Genomic DNA, 20811 nt, shown 5'->3' with positions numbered 1-20811 from the left:
TGGGCATCACAGTAATTTTGTTGGAGGTAAAAAGGACAACGTGAAACTTGGGATAATGATGGTGAGGGAGCAGATCTGTTTTGAGGATAAGATGTTTTGAGGAAAGAACTGTTTTGTAACTGGAGTGTGGCCTTGGGTGTGGTCTGTTAGAAGTATGTGGTCTGTTAGAAGTATTGTGTTGACATTCCATTATAAATTAAACACTGAAGTCTGATTCCTAACAGAATTCATGTTCACTCTTTGTTGTATTTCCTCATTTGATCTTTATAATAGCCCCATATGATAATACTATAGTTATCTCCATTTTACAGTTTAGAAAATAAACACAGAAAGACTGCATGACTTAAGTTCATTTGACTAGTTAGGGCCAAGATTTAAATCTCAGCAGTGTGATCACTGAGCCTGTGCTCCCAGTCATTCTGTTTCTTTGACTCTCTAAGACAAGTATGTTATTACCCTTGCATTGGAATTCCTATATCACTGAGAGGAATATTGGTAAGTGATTATATCACACATGGCAGTCTGTGAGGCCTGAGGAGGCAGACAGTCAGTCAAACCTTTGCCTCTAGTGCCAAAACTCTCCTAGTCCATGATAACCTTGAATGAAGAAATCCTTAGCAGATACCATTGCTAAACCGAACCAAAGCAAAACATGCTCTGCCTGCTGTCACGTATTTCCTGATTGACAGCTGGGTCTGGGAAGTACTGTCTTAATTTCTTCACTACAGTGTACTGCTAATTGACAAGAACCAATCCAGTTCTTGAGGGACCTAGCCAGGGCTTCTCTAGGGCACTGATCTCCAGCTTCCCAGCATTTCTGACATTATCCTTCAGAGAGTACCATGGGCCCTGGGACCCTGATACCATTTTGCCTCTCTGGGACTTCAGTTTCTCACTGGAAAAAAGATAACCCTGTTATCTTCTTTTAGTGCTGTGTTGTTGTTGTTCAGTCGCTAAGTCATGTCTGACTCCTAGTGACCTAATGCCAGCCTCCTCTGTCCTCCACTATCTCCCAGAGTTTGCTTCAATTCATGTCTATTGAGTCGGTGATGGTATCCAACCATCTTATCCTCTGCCACCCCTTCTTCTTTTGCCTTCAATCTTTCCAAGCATCAAGGTCTTTTCCAATGAGTTGGCTCTACCATTAGGTGGCTAAAGTATTGGAGCTTCACCTTCAGCATCAGTCTTTCCAGTCAATATACAGGGTTGATTTCCTTTAAGATTGACTGATTTGATACCCTTGCATTCCAAGGGACTCTCAAGAATCTTCTCCAGCACCACAATTCAGAAGCATTAGTTCTTCAGTGCTTACTCTTCCTTATGGTCCAACTCTCACATCTGTACATGACTACTGGAAAAACCATAGATTTGACTATCCCAACCTTTGTTGGCAAAGTGATGTCTCTGCTTTTTAATATATTGTTTAGTTTTGCCAAGCTTTCTTTCTGAGGAACAAGCATCTTTTAATTTCATGGCTACAGTCACTGTCTACAGTTATTTTGGAGCCCAAGAAAAGAAAATCTGCCACTGCTTCCACTTTTTACTCTTCTATTTGCTGTGAAGTGATGGGAGCAAGTGCCATAAACTTAGTTTTTTTAATTTTGAGTTTTAAACCAGCTTTTTCACTCTCCTCTTTCACCCTCATCAAGAGGCTCTTTAGTTCCTCTTCCCTTTCTGCATTAGAGTGGGATCATCTGTGTATCTGAGGTTGCTGATGTTTCTCCTGGCAATTTTAGTTCCAGCTTGTGATTCATCCAGCCCAGCATTTCACATAGAACTGAAATAATCAGGGTGACAGTATTCAGCCTTGTCATATATCTTTCCCAATTTTGAACCAATCTGTTGTTCCACATCTGGTTCTAACCATTGTTTCTTGACCTGCATACAGTTTTCTCAGGAGACAAGTAAGGGATCTGGTTCTCTCATCTCTTTAAGAATTTTCCACACTTTGTTGTGATCCACACAGTCAAAGGCTTTAGCATAGTCAGTGAAGTAGGTGTTTTTTGAAATTCCCTTGCTTTCTCTGTGATCCAATGGATGTTGGCAATTTGACCTCTGGTTCCTCTACTGCTTCAAGAACCAGCTTATATATCTGGAAATTCTCAGTTCATGTAATGCTGAAGGCTAGCTTGAAGGATTTTGAGCATAACCTTTCTAGCATGTGAATTCAGTGCGATTGTGTGATAGTTTGAACATTCTTTGGCATTACCCTTCTTTGGAGTTGGAATGAAAACTTTTTCCAGTCCTGTGGTCACTGCTGAGTTTTCCAAATTTGCTGACATATTGCGTGCAGTACTTCCACAGCATGGTCTTTCAGAAGTTTAAATAGCTCAGCTGGAATTCTGTTACTTCCACTGGCTTTGAGTATAATAATGATTCCTAAGGTCCACTTGACTTAACACCCCAGGATGTCTGGCTCTAGGTAAATGAGCACACCATCATGGTTATCCAGATCATAAAGACTTTTTTGGTATACTTCTGTGTATTCTTACCACCTCTTCTTAATCTCTTCTTCTGGTTTAGATCTTTACCGTTTCTGTCCTTTGTCATGCCCATCTTTCCATGAAATGTTCCCTTATATCTCCAATTTTCTTGAAGAGATCTCTAGTCCTTCCCATTCTATTGTTTTCCTCTATTTCTTGGCATTGTTCATGGAAAAAGGCCTTCCTATCTCTCCTTACTATGACTCTGCATTCAGTTCAGTTATGTCTTTCCCTTTCTCAAATCATCACAAACTTTTTGGCATAGAACAATTACTATTATTTTTTGCGTGCTTTCTGTTGGTCAGGAATTCAGAAAGGACATAGTGAGGACAACTTGTTTCTGCTTCGTTGTGTTTGGGAGCTCTGCTGAGATGATGGCGGACTGGGAGTGATGTCAGCTATGGGGCTGAAGTATTTTGACGGTTTCTTCACTTCACGTCTGGTGTTTGATGCTACCTGTCTGTCAGGACCTCTACTAGGCTGTTCTCTGGAACATCTGTAAGTGGTCCTATCGTGTGGCTGCTTGGGGTTCCTCATAACATGAGGCTTGGATCCCAACAGCAAGCATCCCAAGAGAACCAGATGTAAGCTGTGTTACCTTTTTTGACCTAACCTTAGAAATCACGTCACTACTTCACTTCAGACACATATTGGCCCAGATTTGAAGACTATAGATCCATGCCTCAATGTGAGCATTGAGTCACATTGTTGAAGAGCACAAGAGATGGAAGACGTGGTTACTGCCATCTTTAGAGAGCACTGTTGCTCACAAACACTATGTGCATCCACGTGAAAGGATAGAATGGCATCTAGGCAATTGCAGGGATTGATCAATTGCTGGTCAATTGTTGATTGACCAATACCATGACAGGTGTCCTCTGTGAAAATGTTTCAGATTATGTCTGGCTACACATAATCTGGCTGGAAAGAGAATAAGATTCATTCAAGATTTTCACTTGCTTCCTAGTGCAACTTCTTGGTAAATATCTAGTGTTCCTCTATTTGGAGAGACAAACATCAGGCTTGAGGGACTATGAGCATTCAGGAAGACTTGAATATGACTCAGCATGAACAGCACATTCTGGGATGCAAGAGGAGACTGACCATCGAACAGATTGAGCTACTGACCCTTAAATGCCCACAGCCATGCTTGTGCCTCCTAGTGGCAAGGACTGTGCAGCAGAGGTGGGTCCAGGAGGAGTGACTGGCTGCAGGGGTAGGGAGGACACTGCCAAGCTGCTCAGGGGTCAGGCAGTGACAGCATTTCCTCCCTCTGTGGTATTTAGACTCCAACCAGCCTAGCAGGATTGTCATGGCAACTCGCTTGTCTGCACCGCTGAGCTGAGACAGGATTCTCTTAGTAACTGAGGAGCCCAGGAGATGATGCTTAAAATAGTCTTTTATGCCCAGGCAGAAATGCCTTTGCAGTTTTGTTAACCATGAAGCATCATGGGGCATGACTTTCACTCCCACTTTACTTCAAAATGGAACAAAATGGCTTTTTAAAGCAGGAATTTCCACTAAGAGCCAAATGCTGTCTTTTCTGCAAAACATACATCCTGCTGAAACCAATGAGCATCACACCCTAGTTTCTGAGAGGAGCTGCTGGTCACTATTATATAAATTACCTTCAAATAGGCCAGGCCATCTCTGGCTGATATCACTGGTATTCATCTCATCTCTTTTCTATTTCCTATTGCAGTCTCAGCTAGTCTCTCAGTAGGGAAAATAGTTATCTTGGCAAGAGTTTAACACTTGGGCTCTTTAGCCTGACAGTTTCTTGCATCTGATGCCCTCCTGCTCACACCACTTCTCCAATTTTTCCTCATCTCCAAGGCCTGCCTCCCCACTGAAGACTCCCTTATCATCACTAGCCCTGCCTGTTAATTCTTCTCTGTTAGCATTTTATGTATTACCTTCTTATACAATATTGTTTTCTTTTATTGTAAGTAGTGAGGAGCCTTAAGTTTACAAGCCATTGCAAACTCTTTCAAGGCAGGGTAATATACTTCCTCAGTTCTCCCAGAAAACTTACGTTTATAATAAGAGCTCCAGGGGAGTTCCCTGGCAGTTCAGTCATTAAGACTCCATACTTTCACTGCCAAAGGTGCAGGTTCCATTACTGGTTGGTGAACTAAGATCCTGAAAGCCACGTGGTACTCCACCATCCCATTAAAAAAGGAAAAAATATATATAATAAGAGCTCCAGAAACACTTGGAAATTTTAGTGGTGATGGTGGCACAACTTTGTGAATATTCTAAAAACCACTGAGCTGTACACTTTGAAAGGGAGGATTTGAGGTATGTGAGTTATGCCTCAGTAACAAATACTTGAATCTGATGTGAAAAATCAAAAGTAGTCAGAATCATCACCCCAACAGAAGTAGACACAACTCCAGAACAGTAGCTTGGGTGAAAGGGCCTGAACTTGGGTGACCAAATGACCAACAAAAGGAAAAGAGTCTGTCTTGCTCACCAACATGCTCCTTTTGTCTCCTCCACCAACATCAGGGGCAAAGGATTTGGTCTACTCATATAATACCTAGAAACAGATTTCTTTTTACAAGTGGGAAAGTCTGGGTTCAGATCCTGTGTCTGTTACTATTTCCATGCACCTGGGGGAGTCACTTAGTTTCTTTGAGTTTCCTCATCTATAAAATCAGGAAAAAAGAAAAACCCTCTCAAGGCATCAGTACAGGAGAAATGATGCATGCAAAATCCTTAACACAGTAGTTGGCATATAGTAATAACCAAAATAAAATAGTCAACTACTATTACTATTAATAATATTTACATTTACTTTCTGTTAGATACTGCAATAATAATGAAAAATCTTGGCTTATCTTTTTCAAACTTTCTCATTAATATTTTCTGCATGAACAAATTCATCTTGATGCAATCATACAAGATTCCTAACAGGTGCTAGATCTCTTTGTCCTTGATTTGCCTATAGTGTTCTTTATTGCCGTGTTTGCTGATCTCCTTCCAATACTACAGAAATACAACATATGAAAGGATAGTGTTTTCATTGTTTGAAAACATCACCATTATCATAGTCATCATCATTTTATTATCAGCAGCAGCAGCACCACCACCATCATTATCAGCCTTATCACCATCACCACCACCTTCTTTATCATCTTTATTATAATCACCACTATCTTCATCATCATCTTTATCATCATCATCATCACACTACCATCAAGGAGCCTTGGCTCCTTTTTGGACAAGGTGTAGTATGTTAAGCCTATTCCTCTCTCTTCCTTCCATTTCTTTATTTACTCTTGGAATCCACAATCTCTAGTCTGGGAGCAGTCCAGAGAATGCCAGGTGTGGGTCGGCAAACTTTGCCTCAAAGTTTCCTTCAAATGAATCCGTCATTATGGAAACAGTAATTTGTATGAGAGAACATGAGTTTTCTGGAAAACAAACCACTTATATGGTAGCAATACTAATAGTAGTAATGAAAAGGCTCATAGTATAGTGATTTTTTGAATCACTTATATAGTGTTGGGTATAATTATAAATGTTTTGCAAATATTATTTCATTTAATCCCTACAATAGTCTATGGAGAAAGTATTGTGGCTAGAGAGGTTAGATAAATTGTCCAAGATGGACAACAGGACAAACATGGACAAATGTCCACAAGAAAGCCATGTACCTAGCCCAGTCTGCTTTAAAACCAGTTGTCCTAATTCCTGTTCTATTTCACCACTTTATATGTTGCTGAGCCCTTGGGTTTGCTGTTTTAGGTGACTGAAAACAGAAGTTATGCCAGTAGAAAAGTGGGGAGGGATGATCTTTAAAGTGAAATATCAGCTAGATTGGAACTAATGTAAAATGTCATTCTGAGCAGGCAAGTTTTCTGCAAAAAGGAGTTTGGATTTGGTCACAAATAAAATAAAATATATCAGAAATTGATTCTTGGGGAAATTGACTTTGCCACCAAAACTTAGCTCTTCCTCCCATGAACAGAGGGGAGCATCCTGTCACTGGAAAGTTGGAGGTCTCAGGCAGCAGAAAGATGCCAGTCCTGATGGATGCTTTCTTGGACTTCAAAACAGAGTGGCTTTTCTTGAGAAGGAAAAAGAGGCTAGCACATGGACAAGGAGCCATTCTCCCTGAAACTTCTCCCAGTTTTCCCCCTTGAACTTCTAGCAAATTTAGAATGTCCTTCCTGCTTTCAAGGATGTGAGAAAGATTTTAATCTCTTCATCGTTTCTGAATTATCTTATTCCAAATCCTGAAATGAGAGGTGTAACAGGCCATCATATAATAAACACAAAGGGAAATAGTAAGAGGTGGTAGATATAGAATGTTAAGAAGGAACATGGTGGGCTCCTGTAGGCAGAGAACAGGAAGACTTTCCTTTTGTTCTTTCCCTGCAGTGACAACTTGCGTGATTTGATCCATTCTAGAAACAAGTTGTATCTCCTCTGTTTCTTTTCTATCTCACACAAGGAAGAGTTCCTGATGAATAGACAACATGTCTGTTTCATTCAATGAACATGGAAGGACTTCTTTTGTTTCACATCCCATCTGCTATCTGTATGCGGAATCCTGCAGGGACAGAGCCTGTTCTCCAAAGTCCTAATGCAGAAGACCTATAACAAAATATTAATAGATGAGTAATTCTTATTAATTTAGATACTTCTCATCCTTGCAAGGGTTCAGCAACCAGAAAGAAGTGAGAGGAATGGGTTCCCTTCATGGCTAGTGAGAGAAGGAATAGCCATGTAGCACCACCTCCCTCCACTGCTTCCCTGCTGTCTTTCCTTTCTGCTCAAAGCTGAATTCCATTTCTGGTTGCGAGCGATAGAAGTCCAACTTCAACTAGACTGGGTGAAAGGATAACTAAGGGCTTTGGTCGTTGAGAATGCCAAGGGCAAGTCTGGATCCAGAGCCTGGCTGAGGTAATTCCTTTTCCATTTTCACCTCTTCCTTCTGCACTGGACTCATTCCCACGAGGCAGTGAGGATGCTTCCACACCTGCAGGTTCATGTCCTTACAGAGCAGCAACATCAAGGCACAGTACCTCTCTCCTGGGAGCTCCAGCCAAAGTCCTGGGTTTGGAGTTTTTGGCCTGGCTCAGGTCACACGTTTATCCTTGAGTCAGCCACTGTGAGAAGGACCATCACATGCTATAGTTTTGCGCTTACTTGAATAAGTTTTTAGCCATCTTTTTGTCTTTCAGGCTATACATCTGGCCCATTATGCTACAAATACTTACTTAGAGACAGCTTATTAGATGCCATGCATTGAGATCAATATTTTAAAGATATTATTTCCTAGAGTCTTCACAACGACTCTAAGAGACAGTATCATTTCCGCTTTGCAGATGAGAAATCTGAGGATCAGAGAAGATAAATAAATTTATATTCTCTACAAAACATATTTGGGCATGACACCAAAACTCTTGCTCATAACCATCAGAAGTCAGCCTTCTTCAAGAGGTCGGACAAGCTTCTTAACTCCTCTCTCTAGAATGGATGCATATTCTAGAATAAATTGAGACCTGAAGGATGAAAGCTCAGCTAAATTCATTCTGATCCTGAAGTTATTAAATAAAGTGTTGGGGGTGTGTGTAATTTCCTTGGTTCTGTCTTGCCACAGCAAAAATTTGAAATGGCAGACCAGTGTTACAGCTTGGTTACAGCTCAGTTTTATTTGGCAAGCAAAGGAAAATAAATCTTCGAGGTGTGAGGGCAGGCTGACTCAAAAGAGCAGAGGGGCTCAATTTTGGTTCCTGTTTTTATATGTTTTTTCTCCTCCCCTTGAGCCTGCCCTATGTAGATTGGGCTAGCCAGGAGGGCTGTTTGTTTCACCTGAGGTTCTCACTCCAGTCCTCGGACCTTCCTTTGTTCCATTTTTGTGGGCTTCTCCTTTCTTTGTCTTTTATCCACCACCATTTTGGACTCATTTTCTCTATTCTAACTATCTAACATTGCCCCCTCAAGAAACGGGAGGCCCAATTCTTTCGAAGTAGGGGCATTGAGGTTTCTCTGGCTACTTCCTGCTAAGCTGGGATGGTGAGGGACATTTGGCCTCCCCCTCTTGCTAGTCTCAAGCCTCAGAGTCCTTATAGTGGTGTCCATCTAAGGGTGAGTGATATTTTCTGTGGTTGGATGTAGTTTCATATATCCTTGTTGAACAGCACTGCATGTTGTAGCTTGTTGACCTGGGCAGAGACAAAATGGGTTAGACGATTGATAACGTATGGAGCAATCATAAGCAGCATCAATATGGTGATAACAGGGATTAGTAGGGGCATTAGCCAACCCCAAATTTCCCCTCGCTAGAAGAAGGAGCCCCCAAAGACAGATTGAAGCCATCCTGAGAACACTCCAGCTCATTTTTTGAGATCTTGTAGGATCTGAATGCTTTACTTGAGGACTGTGAGGCTTTCTTTAACTTAGCTGGAGGTTATTTACTCAGAAACAACATGTCTCATTCGAGATGCCCAAAGTCCCTCCTTATTTAGGGGTCAGGAGATCTATCTCCTGTCTGGTTTGGAGTACAACCCTTACCAAGCTATGTTGGCTTCTTAGAGCTATTCTGAGAAATCTTATCCCCAGAAACTTAATTTTGGGGGTGTTCATTAGAATGGTGCTCATTTGTAGTCCTGAATAGGTATCTGAGATCTCCCAGGGGCTCACAGGTGTATTGAGTGTCCTCTTCTGTTTTCTCCCATGGCTTGACTCATGAGTAGTGAATCCAGGAGTCATGTCCTGGAACCTTGGCTGCTGTGGAGGTAGAAAGTATTACAGGGAAGGGGCCCTTCCATATGGGCTGGGATTGAGCCTTTGGGGACCCATCTTTCCAGACTTTAATTAGGACATGAGTCCCTGGAGCATATAGCGGTAGCTCTTTAGAATCTTTTGGGTTCTTGTTGACACCCCACAAGTGTGTATCCTGTTGGAATTGCCCAACAGCCATGGTATAAGACTGGGGGGTCTGAGCTTCTGGATCTAGGAAGAGGCCATTGACATAAACAAAAGGTCTCCCATATAGCATCTCGTAAGGACTAAAACCAACCTGTTTCTTAGGGGCAATATGGGTGCAGAGGAGAGCTATTGGTAAAGCCTCATTTCATCCCAGGGAGGTCTCCTGGGTTATCTTTGGTTTTATCTACTTTTCCTGAAGACTGAGGCCTCCTGGCACAATGGAGGTAATAAGTAATGCCCAATGCTTTAGAGACCCCTTGGGTGACCTTAGCAGTAAATGATGTCCCATTGTCACTTTGTAATGACCTAGGTAGCCCAAATCTCAGAATGAATTCATGGAGCAGTTTCTTTACCACTTCCTCAGCCTTCTCAGTCTGGGTGGGAAAGCCTTCAACCCATCCTGTGAATGTATCTATCATAACTAGTAGGTATTTATACCCTTGAGAAACTGGCATCTGGGTGAAGTCCTCTCCTGAGTAGGTCCCACACTGTTGGACATGCTGGACCAGCTGAGGTCTTTGAGCTTCTTAGGGGTTATTTAATTGGCAAGTGGGACAGAAGGATATCACTTGCCTTATATTCTTTTGGAGTCCTGTTCCTCTGAAGGTCCTTTCTAGTAATCTTTAGAGAGCCTTCTCCCCTAAATGAGTGGTGGCATGTAAAGAGTTAACCAACTTCCACTGGATGTTCCCAGGCAGAAAAAGGAGTCCCTCCTTTTGGAACCACCCCATATGATCCTCTTGAAAGCGTTCATTCTTAGCTCTAAGAGTCTCACCTTCAGTATATGAAGGAGTTTCTGGCAAATTAGTCTGTGGAACTAAGGTGGCAAACCCTATTAGGTCATTGTTCTGTACTGCTGCTTTCTTAGTGCTTGACCAGCTGCTTTGTTCCCTTGTGCCACTTCCGTGCTCCCATTTTGGTGTCCTTTACAATGGGAGACTGAAACCTCAGCAGGCAGATGGGCTGCCTCCATGAGCCTAAGGATTTGATCACCATTTTTGATTTTGGACCCTCGGGTGATCAAGTATCCTCTTTCTTTCCAAACAGCAGCATGTGCAAGTAGCATCAGAAAGGCATACTTGGAGTCAGTGTAAATGACTACTCCTTTTCCTTTTCCCAGCTCTAAAGCTTGGGTCAAGGTTATGAGCTCAGCCAATTGGGCTGAACTACCTGGTGGCAAAAGTTTAGCCTCTGTGGTCTCCAAATTGGAGACTACTGCATATCCAGCTCTTCTTTTTCCATCTAAGACAAAGCTGCTTCCATCAGTGTACCAAATTTCCTCAGAATTGGTCACTGGATCTTCTGACAGTCCTTCTTGGGGTTTTGTCCAATGGTCCAAAGTTTCTTGACAAGAGTGGAAGAGGGGAGAGCCCTCAGGGGTAGGTAGGAGGGTAGCTGGGTTAAGAACCTCACAAGGGGATATAGTCAGGCCTGGATTTTTCGTCAGCACTACTTGATATTTAGGATCCTTTGAGCAGACATCCATAAATGGCCTCTCCCATTCAAGAGTCGTTTCACTTGGTGGCTGGTAAAAATAGTTAGTTTGTCCCCAAAAGAGAGTTTTAAAGCATCTTCTATTAGGACTGCCATAGCTGCAAGACTTCAAAGGCAGGGAAAAATCCTTTCCCAATAAGGGAGTGGGACACTCAGGGACCACCAGAAACTGGTGAGAAAATATTTGTCCATCCCAGTAACAAAGTGCTCAGGTGAATCTTTTTCTAATTGTTTTTCCTGTAGCAACCAAAATGGTACAGGTTTGGGAGGAGAGGCTCTGGAGCAGGAGGTCAGAACAGAGTAGGTAGCTCCTGTGTCAAACAAGAAATTCTCAGACCTACCTGCCACATCCAGTTGCACCCTTGGCTCCAGTCCCATGATGACTATCCAGGTGGGCTGGCTGGAGTGGGCCACTTCAGTCCTGTTGAACCATCATGAGGGAAGGCTTGGCACTTGACCCTGAAGCTCTTGGGTCCTGAGGGAAGAGTGCCACACAATGTCCCAATTAATGGCATTTGTAGCAAGCCATTTTAGTAGACTTCCATGGTTTGGACACTCCTTGGCCCAATGCCCCGCTTGTCTAGATTAGGCATTTGCCTCGTGCCTTGTCCTTCAAGGAAGCCATAGGGCTTCTCTGGAGGGTGGCTAGCATCCAGGCATGCCTTGTCTCTTTCCTTTTCTCCTTTTCCTGGGCATTGGCCTCCATCTCCTATTCTGTTATAAAACGTATTGGTGGCTGTCTGGACCATATCATCTTAAGAGGCAGCAGAGTCCTGCTGCTGTAGCTGTTGTAACTTTATTCTGAAGTCTGATGTACATTGGGACAGGAATTTGTCCTTTAAAATCACCTGTCCCTCGTAAGAGTCTAAGTCCAGATTAGTAAACTTTTGGAGGGCCTCTTTTAGACTTTCCAGAAAGGCAACGGGGTTCTCATTGGACTCTTGAGTTATTGCTGAGAACACTCACAGTTCCACAACTAATAGGCTTCTTTCTATTTCCATGGGTGGACTTCCTTAGGGGTGAGTCTTTCTGAAGCTTATTCTTCCCAGTACTGTTGTAACCTGAGAGCCAGGTGTCCCCAGGTAAGGGTGCAGATCCCCAGGCACGCTGAGGTGTGACAGCCTCCTGGAGATTGAATCCCCCGGCAGGTCGAGGCATGTCGGCCTCCCAAGAATTGGGTCCCTGGATAGGTCGAGGCATGTCAACCTCCTGGGACCCCTGTACTGGTGGATCCCCAAGCAGGCTGAGGCATGACAACCTGCCGAGGACCCGCTCCTAGGCAGGTTGAAGCAGGTTGAGTTCCTGGGACCCCGGGCTGGTGAATCCCTGAGTAGGGTGAGGTGTGACAACCTTCCAGGAACCAGATCCTTAGGCAGGTTGAGGCAGATCGACCTCCTGGGACCCCAGGCTGGAGTTGGGGATCCCCAAGCTCTCCAGCGTGACTAGTGCTGAGTAGGATTAAGGCATCGTAATTTTACCTCATTGCTGGCTTGTCCACCACGGATGGGAATAGATACCATGATGTAAAGCAATGCAAGCCTGTGCCCTGAGACTGGGAATCTGGCTAAACAGCCATAAGCCTAATCTTCTTACTGCTCTGAGGGAATGTAAGTCACTGATTTCTTCCCCTAGTCCTCCATAAGAGCAGTTTAGGGTGTTTCCAATGGTAAACGTTTCATTGTCATAGACTCCCTCTAGGTAATAACAGAAGTAATGACAAAGGAGTGGGTAATCTGGTCCTGTTGGGGCATTAAGAGTATTTTAATAATAAGTGGGGTGGAGTGATGTTGCCTACAAGGGGGCAGGGTCCTAGTTGTAGGAGTTAGTAAGTGGCTTAAGGACAAATTGATAAGAAGCAACAGACCAGATATTTCATGAAAGTGGAGTGGAGATTTGATCCAAGGGTATGTTTGTGACTTTAGGAGAAGGGTGGTAAGGGTTTGGACCCAAATGGCCTGCAGGGCTAACTCCCAAGTTGGCAAACACTGTCCCCATGTTAGGTAGTTAGAATAGGAAATAGGAGTCCAAAATGGCGGTGGCTAAAAGACAAAGAAGGGAAAAGCCCGCGAAAATAGAACAAAGGAAGGTCAAAGGAAGGTCCGAGGACCTGAGTGAGGACCTCAGGTAGAACAAACAGCACTCCTGGCTAGCCCAGTTTACATAGGGAAGGCCCAAGGGGAGGAAAAAAACATATAAAAAGAGCCAAAGGGCTCTCTCTCTCTTTCTCTCTTTCTCCCGCGCACTGGTTCGCTTCTTTGGGTCGGCATGCCCTCACACCTGGAGGATGGATTCTCCTGCTATTTTCTAAATAAAATAAAGCTGTAACACGGAGCTGTAACACTGATTTGTCTAAGATCTAGAACACGGTCTGTATGAGACCTGAGAGCTATAACATGGTCTGTCCAAGACCCGAGAGCTGTGACACACCAAGGGCTTTAATGTGCGTCACTTCAAATCTTTGTTGTGATGAGACAGAACCAAGGAATATACACTCGCCTGACACCCAGAAGCCCAATTGCCCTTGAAGGGGTGCCACCAACAGATGGACTTCTAGCAGGCATTGTGTGCCTGTCATCTGCTGTAGCAGGTTCACTGAGAGATGCTGTTGTTGCACATGTTGTAGGAAACATGGAAGATGAAGGCCTGAATATCTAGAGGGATTGGATATTATACAGTATTTCCCTCCCAAGGGCCAGCTATTTCCTGGTTGTCCCTCCAAAAGATTGTAGAGGCAACACTGTGGGCCCCGATGAGGCTTAGGAAACAGGAACAAAAGGGGCAGGGCACAACTTTTGAAAGAATGAGATAGCCCAAGGGCATAACATAAACTGATTAAAATCAAATGGGTCCAAAATGACAGACAAGTCAAATTCAACCTTGCTTCTCAATCTGCAAGCCAAATGACACACCCAGAAGCACCATGATAGTTCCAAGGCACTATCAAAAGACCAAGGAGTGTGTGGTTCCCCAATTGTTGGAATGATTCTCCCACTCATTAGCATAAAATCACCCAACTCAGGAAAACTAACCACACCACATTTCATGGCCGCCATATACACCTTCTGTGATGGCATACACTCTGTGGACTGTGCTTCTCTCTGAATCCGAACAAATCTACCTCTTACCTATCACTGTGTCTCTCACTGAATTTTTTGCAATGAGACATCAAAAACCTGAACTTCATTAGGTCCTGAAACCAGGCACTGTGGGTTTAGGCCGGGCTCAATTCCCAGTTGAATAGGACTAAGTGACTAAGAATAGCAGAGTCCCTGCCACATGGGTTTGAGTTCCAATCTTAGGTAAACAATTTCAAACACAACTTTCAGAAATGGGAAGATGATGACTTGTCCAATACTTTGTAAGCAGTGGCATAGATGGAGAGAGGAGCTGAAGGACTAGAGGAAAGAGCAGTGGGAAAAACGTGTTGAGGAATCCCCTTCAAAAGCTGTTGGAAAATCTGCTTAATGCCTGGCCTGTGCCCACAATTTTCATTGGCCTGATCCTTGGCACAAAGGAGGTTAAGGACAGAAGAACCCTTACCCACTTGGGCAACAGCTACTAGATCATAGCAGATAGTGGAGCCTTCAGGACACACTGGGGAGCAGCCCCTGCCAGAGTCCTTCAATTGCACCCGTTGCTGCTCACCTGTTCACAGAGGGTTCAAGGAAACAAGAAACAAGAGATTGTAAAGGAATTAAGATTTTGTTAGCCATATGTCCTTCTAGCCATAGGAACAAGGACCTTCTACCTTAACTAGAGGTCTGAAATCTGAGACTGAGCTGCGTGAGCTCTCTGCTGAGTTTGTTTTTGCTGTCCCTGTCTCCAGCATGTTGGGCTTCTTGTCACTTCCACTGCACTGCGTTTTCTTTGTGTTCAGCTTCCACCACATCAGCTTTCACCGAGTTGAGCTTCTGCTGTGCTTGGCCTCTGCCTCATGGGGGCCAAGCTGAGGTTGTTTCAGCCAGGTGAAATCTGAGAAACGGCACCAGATATGTCGGGGGAGTGTGTAATTTTCTCGGTTCTGTCTCACCGCAGTAAAAATTTGAAACGGTGGAACAGTGTTACAGCTTTTTTACAGCTCAATTTTATTTGGCAAGCAAAAGATAATACATCCTTGAGGCATGAGGGTGGGCCAATCCAAAAGAAGAAAGGGGCTCAATTTTGACTTCTCTTTTTATATGTTTTTTTCTCCTCTCCCTGAACCTGCCCTATGTAAATTGGGCCAGCCGGGAGGGCTGTTTGTTTCACCTGAGGTTCTCACTCTGGTCCTCAGACCTTCCTTCGTTCCATTTTTTGTGTGCTTCTCCCTTCTTTGTCTTTTATCCACCGCCATGTTAGACTCCTTTTTCTTATTCTAACTACCTAACAAAAGAAACTTAAACTGAACATGATGTTAATTTTTGGACTGTGGCTATATTTGATGATATTTTTAATCACTCCCAATTCATTTGATTTGTATTCAACTCTAAATGAATTAGTGTTAGCACCCCAGTCCACCTGAGTTTGACCTTGGTGGCTTTCTGTAATGCAGGGATTGCAGTCTCAGTGGGTCCCAGCTGGTTGCCAGAGACTTACCTGTGGACTGTTAATGTATGCAGAAGGACCTCTTTAGCATTTTATGTCACTTAGAAAAATCATTCAATATGCAAGAGGGAAGAAAATATCTTTCTTTTGAAGTATGCCATGCCTTTTAATCGTCTATGAAAGAAAGTCCTTTTTTAGAAATCTCACATGGCCATCAGGATGGGGTGATAATGGGGGAAGTCCTGTTTGTTCATATTAGAGGGAACTCAGCCAACCTTCAGCTCTGCTTTCAATTTTACAAATTGAAAGCACATGAATACATGTGCATATGTGTACATAGATGTATAAAAGAAAAAGCACTCCATATACTGTAAGAAAACAATGTATGCTTGAATCTGTTTTATTTTTCTTTTAGAAATTTTTGGGCAAGACTAGAGGAATTATTCATGCCGTTTGAACTTGAAGCTGTGTTTACATTCTGGGGAAAAGTTTTTCATTCCATCAACACGACTGGAACTTTCGGACCCTTTTGTGTTCTCAGGAGTCACAGAAACAGGCAGGAATGAAATGGCAGACTGGTATTCCTTTGTGAATCCACTCTGGGCTTTTAAAATTAGAAATCACTATAAGTTTCACCAAATTGGAACCATGTTCGAAACCTCAGTGTTCTTGGGTAAACTTCAGAATTATATTGTCTGCCCTAAAGACCCCAAAAGGTCAAGGTCTCAAGCAGTTACAATCCCAATATTTATTCCTGAAGTTCTGCTTACATGTAGGGCTTCCCAGGTGGCACTAATGGTAAAGAATCTGCCTGCCAATGCAGGAGACTCAAGAAATGTGGGTTGGATCCCTGTGTTGGGAGGAGACCCAGGAGTAGGAAATGGCAACCCACTTCAGTATTCTTGCCTGGAAAATTTCAGGCACAGAAGAGACTGGCGAACTACAGTCCATGGGGCCAAAGAGAATCGGACAAGACTACGCGACTAAGCAGTAGCTTACTTGTAATTAGCAGAAGCACGTCACGATGTGAAGAAGGCTTAGATGTATTTTGACTATGAAGAAGAAAGAAGAATGGGATTGTGGGGATGAATGTGTGCTATTATTGGTAAGCGTGAAATTCTTGTAAATATTTTATGGTGTTTCTTTTTCTCCTCAGAGTTATTAAATGAATGGTATATCTTGTAATCCATGAGTTATTAGAGCAAACAGTGCATTCCCTTTTAAAATGTATCTCCATCATATTAAAAATGTTCTTTGTTCAGTTCAAACATTTAGGAAAGCTTTGCTGAGTGCTGTTGTCTCTTCTCGGCTGTATTTTGGAAAATTAAGCATGTCCATGGTGGTGATGGTGGTGGTTATTGCACCAGAATCTGATTTGTGCTTGGCAGCTGCATTTCTCAAAAGACTGTGGGGAGGTCTGTCACTGACCAGAAGGGCACCTTCTCTTACTGGTTTAGCCCTGCACACTCTGATATTGTATCTGTGCTGACATTAGGACCCGAGGGCTCTGCTGTCTGGGAGAAACTCAGGTCCTAGATGGAGAGAGTTTTGGCAGAGGTATGCCCAGATGAAAAGGGAACTGGTAGGAAGAATACTTGGCCACGACTTGGTTTGGGAGGGATTCTGAGAGGAGTTGTCACCTGAGCTGAGAACTCAAAAATAAGCAGGAGCCAACTGAGTGAAGAGAGGGTGGGGGAAGCTTCAACAAATGGAGTGTGAAGAGGTGGTTAGGTAGCAGTGGGGTGGCTGAGGTAGGTGATGAAAGTGGGCAAAGATCAGAGGGAAATGTTAGGTACATATTATGTTCAAGGTCACTTTAAAGTGAGCTTTCTTATTGTGAAGTTGGTGGGGAGCCACTGGAGGTTTTATGCAGAGTGGTGAGAGGCTTAGATTATAATCACCACTCTGGGAGGGTATGGAGGACAGATCTGAGGGAGACAATGTAAATGAGGAAAAGCAGTTAGGAGGATCTTTTATATTCTAGACAAGAGATGATGAAGACTTAAACTAAGTTGGGGCAGTGACTATGAAAAGAAGGACAAAAATGATGCTGACAATTAAAATAGCAAATGTTACAATGTGTTTTGTACTTGCCATAGGCCAGGTGTCATGCGTGTTGTGCTGTGCAACCCAGATCTCCCCTTCAGGGTTGAAGGACTTGACTCCAAACTACCCCTCATCTTGAGGCAGCTCATGTCACTGGCTGGTCTATAAGGGAGTATAAAGACCTGGCTGTCTTGCCCCAACTCAAGGTAACTTGGAAAGACTATCCCAGCTTCAAATCCACCTGTTGCAACCCAACATTTACTCTGCCCAGGATTACTTCCTTCTCTCTCTTTCCACAGGTCTTACTTCCAAGAATTTTCTCTTAAGAGCTCTTAATAACTTACCTACACAATAATCTCAGTCTTTGAGTTCACTTCTTGGGAAACATGCAATAGTTTACACACATTATCTCACACCGAACAGAAACCTGTCAAGGTAGAAATTATTCTCCCCATTCCACAGATGGGAAAGTTGAGACTCAGAGATATCAACCAACTCTCCAGTAGCATGGAACAAAGGACTGTATCTAAAGTGGGAAAGGAGTACAACAAGGCTGTATATTGTCACCCTACTATTTAACTTATATGCAGAGTACATCATGAGAAATACTGGGCTGAATGACTCACAAGCTGGAATCAAGATTGTCAGGAGAAATATCAATAACTTCAGATATGCAGATGACACCACCCTTACAGCAGAAAGGGAAGAGGAACTAAAGAGACTCTTGATGAGGGTGAAAGTGAAAGTAAAGTCACTCAGTCGTGTCCGACTCTTTGCAACCCCATAGACTGTAGCCTACCAGGCTCATCCGTCCATGGGATTTTCCAGGCAAGAGTACTGGAGTGGGTTGCCATTTCCTTCTCCAGAGGGTGAAAGAGGAGAATGAAAAAGATGGCTTAAAACTCAACATTCAGAAAACGAAGATCATGGCATCTTCAAAGGATTTATTGTAGTCAATGAGGCAGAAGTAGATGTTTTTCTGGAATTCCCTTGTTTTCTCTATGATCCAATGAACATTAACAATTGGATCTCTGATTCCTGTCCCTCTTCAACACCCAGCTTGTACATCTGGAAGTTTCCTGGTTCACATACTGCTGAAGCCTAGCTTGAAGGATTTTGAGCATAACCTTGCTAGCATGTTGTATGGTAGTTTGAACATTCTTTAGTATTATCCTTTTTTGGGACTGGGATGAAAACTGACCTTTTCCAGTCCTGTGGCCACTGCTGAGTTTTCCAAATTTTCTGGCATATTGAGTGCAGCACTTTAACAGCATGATCTTTTTGGTCTTTAAATAGCTCAGCTGGAATCCCATCATCTCCACTAGCTTTGTTCCTAGTAGTGCTTCCTAAGGCTCATTTGACATCACATTCCAGGATGTCTGGCTCTAGGTAAGTGACCATACCATTGTGGTTATCTAAGTCATTAAGACCTGTTTTATATACTACTTCTGTGTATTCTTGCCATCTCTTCTTAACCTCTTCTGCTTCTGTTAGGTCTTTACTATTTCTGTCCTTTATTGTACCCATCTTTGTATGAAAAGTAGAATTTTTCTTCAGAACTGATTTGAAGGTCTGTCTCACGCTGGGGGCAGGGAGGAGGAGGATCATGAGAATGGTTGGTCAGCCTCATGTTTCCTCTCACACGTGTCCCCACCTATCTCCTTCCAGTACTCTTTTCCTTTTAATATTTAAGAGGATCTTGATGAGAACATCCTTAAATCTTGTGTGTCTTAATGTTAAGTCATGTACGGTATGTCTAGCAGGATCCAAAGCCCTAGAATCAGCAGTTCTGGATTGAGAGCTCCTCTGGACAAACAGACCATGTATTTCCTCTGCTTCCTTTACTCCTAACTGCTCCCCTCTACATGCCCATCCCCACCCCCACACTTAGTACAGGTTGGTATTTAACAAGTGATGGAAAGCCTGAAGCAAGATGTTCAAACAGACTCAGAGGAAGCTTTCCTGGGCAGCAGTGTTGAATCAATGTATATTTTTACCATCACTCCTTGTCCTTGTCTGGATTCTCTTTCTTTTTCCTGGGAGCCTTTTTGTGTGTTCCTCTGCCTTTTCTAAAACCAGCTAGTGTGCATATGTACCACATCTTTATTCATTCCTCTAGAGAAAGCACTTCTTAAAGTGTGATTCCTGAAGGTCCCTTAGACTCTCTCAGAAAGTCTGTGAAGGGAAGATGATTTTCACAGTAACACTAAGATGGTATTTGCCTTTTTCACGTTGTTGACATTTGCACCAATAGTGCAAAAGCATCAGTGGGGAAAACCACTGGTGTCTTGGCTCATGTCAAGGTAGCATCACTTTACCAGTGGTCATTCTAGTTTCGCCACCACAACCTTGAAGAAAAGAACATGCAGTTTCACTTGAGGATGCTCTTAAGAAGCAGAAAATTTCTTAGTGTTATTAAACGGACATAAGTTTGAGCAAACTCCGAGAGATAGTGAAGGATAGGGAAGCCTGGCGTGCTGCAGTCCATGGGGTTGCAGAGTCGGACATGACTGAGCTACTGAACAAAACAAAACAAATTAAATCTTGACCCTTAAGTCCATGTCTTCTCCATATGCTGGGTGATAAAAGCACCAGAAAGCCTCCCTGCCTCGAAGAAAGGCACGTGTGCCTTTTCTCTCATGGAACATCATTTTTATTTAACAAAAGACTGATACAGAAATGAGAGTTACTCAAACATGGATATTCAGGAGATATTTTCTTGAAAATGAATGAAGTGAGCCTGCCACTTCAAGAAAAACCGACAGTATTTGTTTTCAACGACAGTATTTGAGCTTTCAAGCAAAGAATAGAATTTTAGAAAACCTGAGTCTGCCGCTGGAATTTGACTGATCCTCAATACTCAGACAGTCTGATGAGATCAACTGTGATATTACACAGCAGAAGAATGTGATTTTTTTTTTAGACTGTAAAATAAAGTGTGGAAGTATTTGCAGCATGTGAATAACAGTAGGTCATTATTTTCCAAATGACCAATGTTACAGAATCATGCATGGGGAAAGGAACCATGGAAAATGCCAGAAGTGTTTATTGATATGCTTCCATATTCCAAATTGTAACTAACCTTTAGAAACTTGTTGAGTTTTGTTGTGGTAAAAAGAAGAATTAGCATAATTATCTTAAAAATATTCCTCCCCTTACCAATTACAAAGCCACATGAGGCTAGGTTTGCTTCATTGTACTTTAGCCAAGACCTCATTTCACAACAGGTTGAATGCAGAGGCATAAGTAAGAATCCAGCGGTCTTTTGTTAAGCAAGAGACACAATGCATCTTGTCCCACTGACTGTTTTTTTGGTTTT

The sequence above is a fragment of the Giraffa tippelskirchi genome, chromosome 2, assembly GCF_054371585.1.
Source record: "Giraffa tippelskirchi isolate mGirTip1 chromosome 2, T2T-mGirTip1v1.2.pri, whole genome shotgun sequence".
Taxonomy (NCBI): domain Eukaryota; kingdom Metazoa; phylum Chordata; class Mammalia; order Artiodactyla; family Giraffidae; genus Giraffa; species Giraffa tippelskirchi.
Note: the sequence above shows the minus strand (reverse complement) of the source record.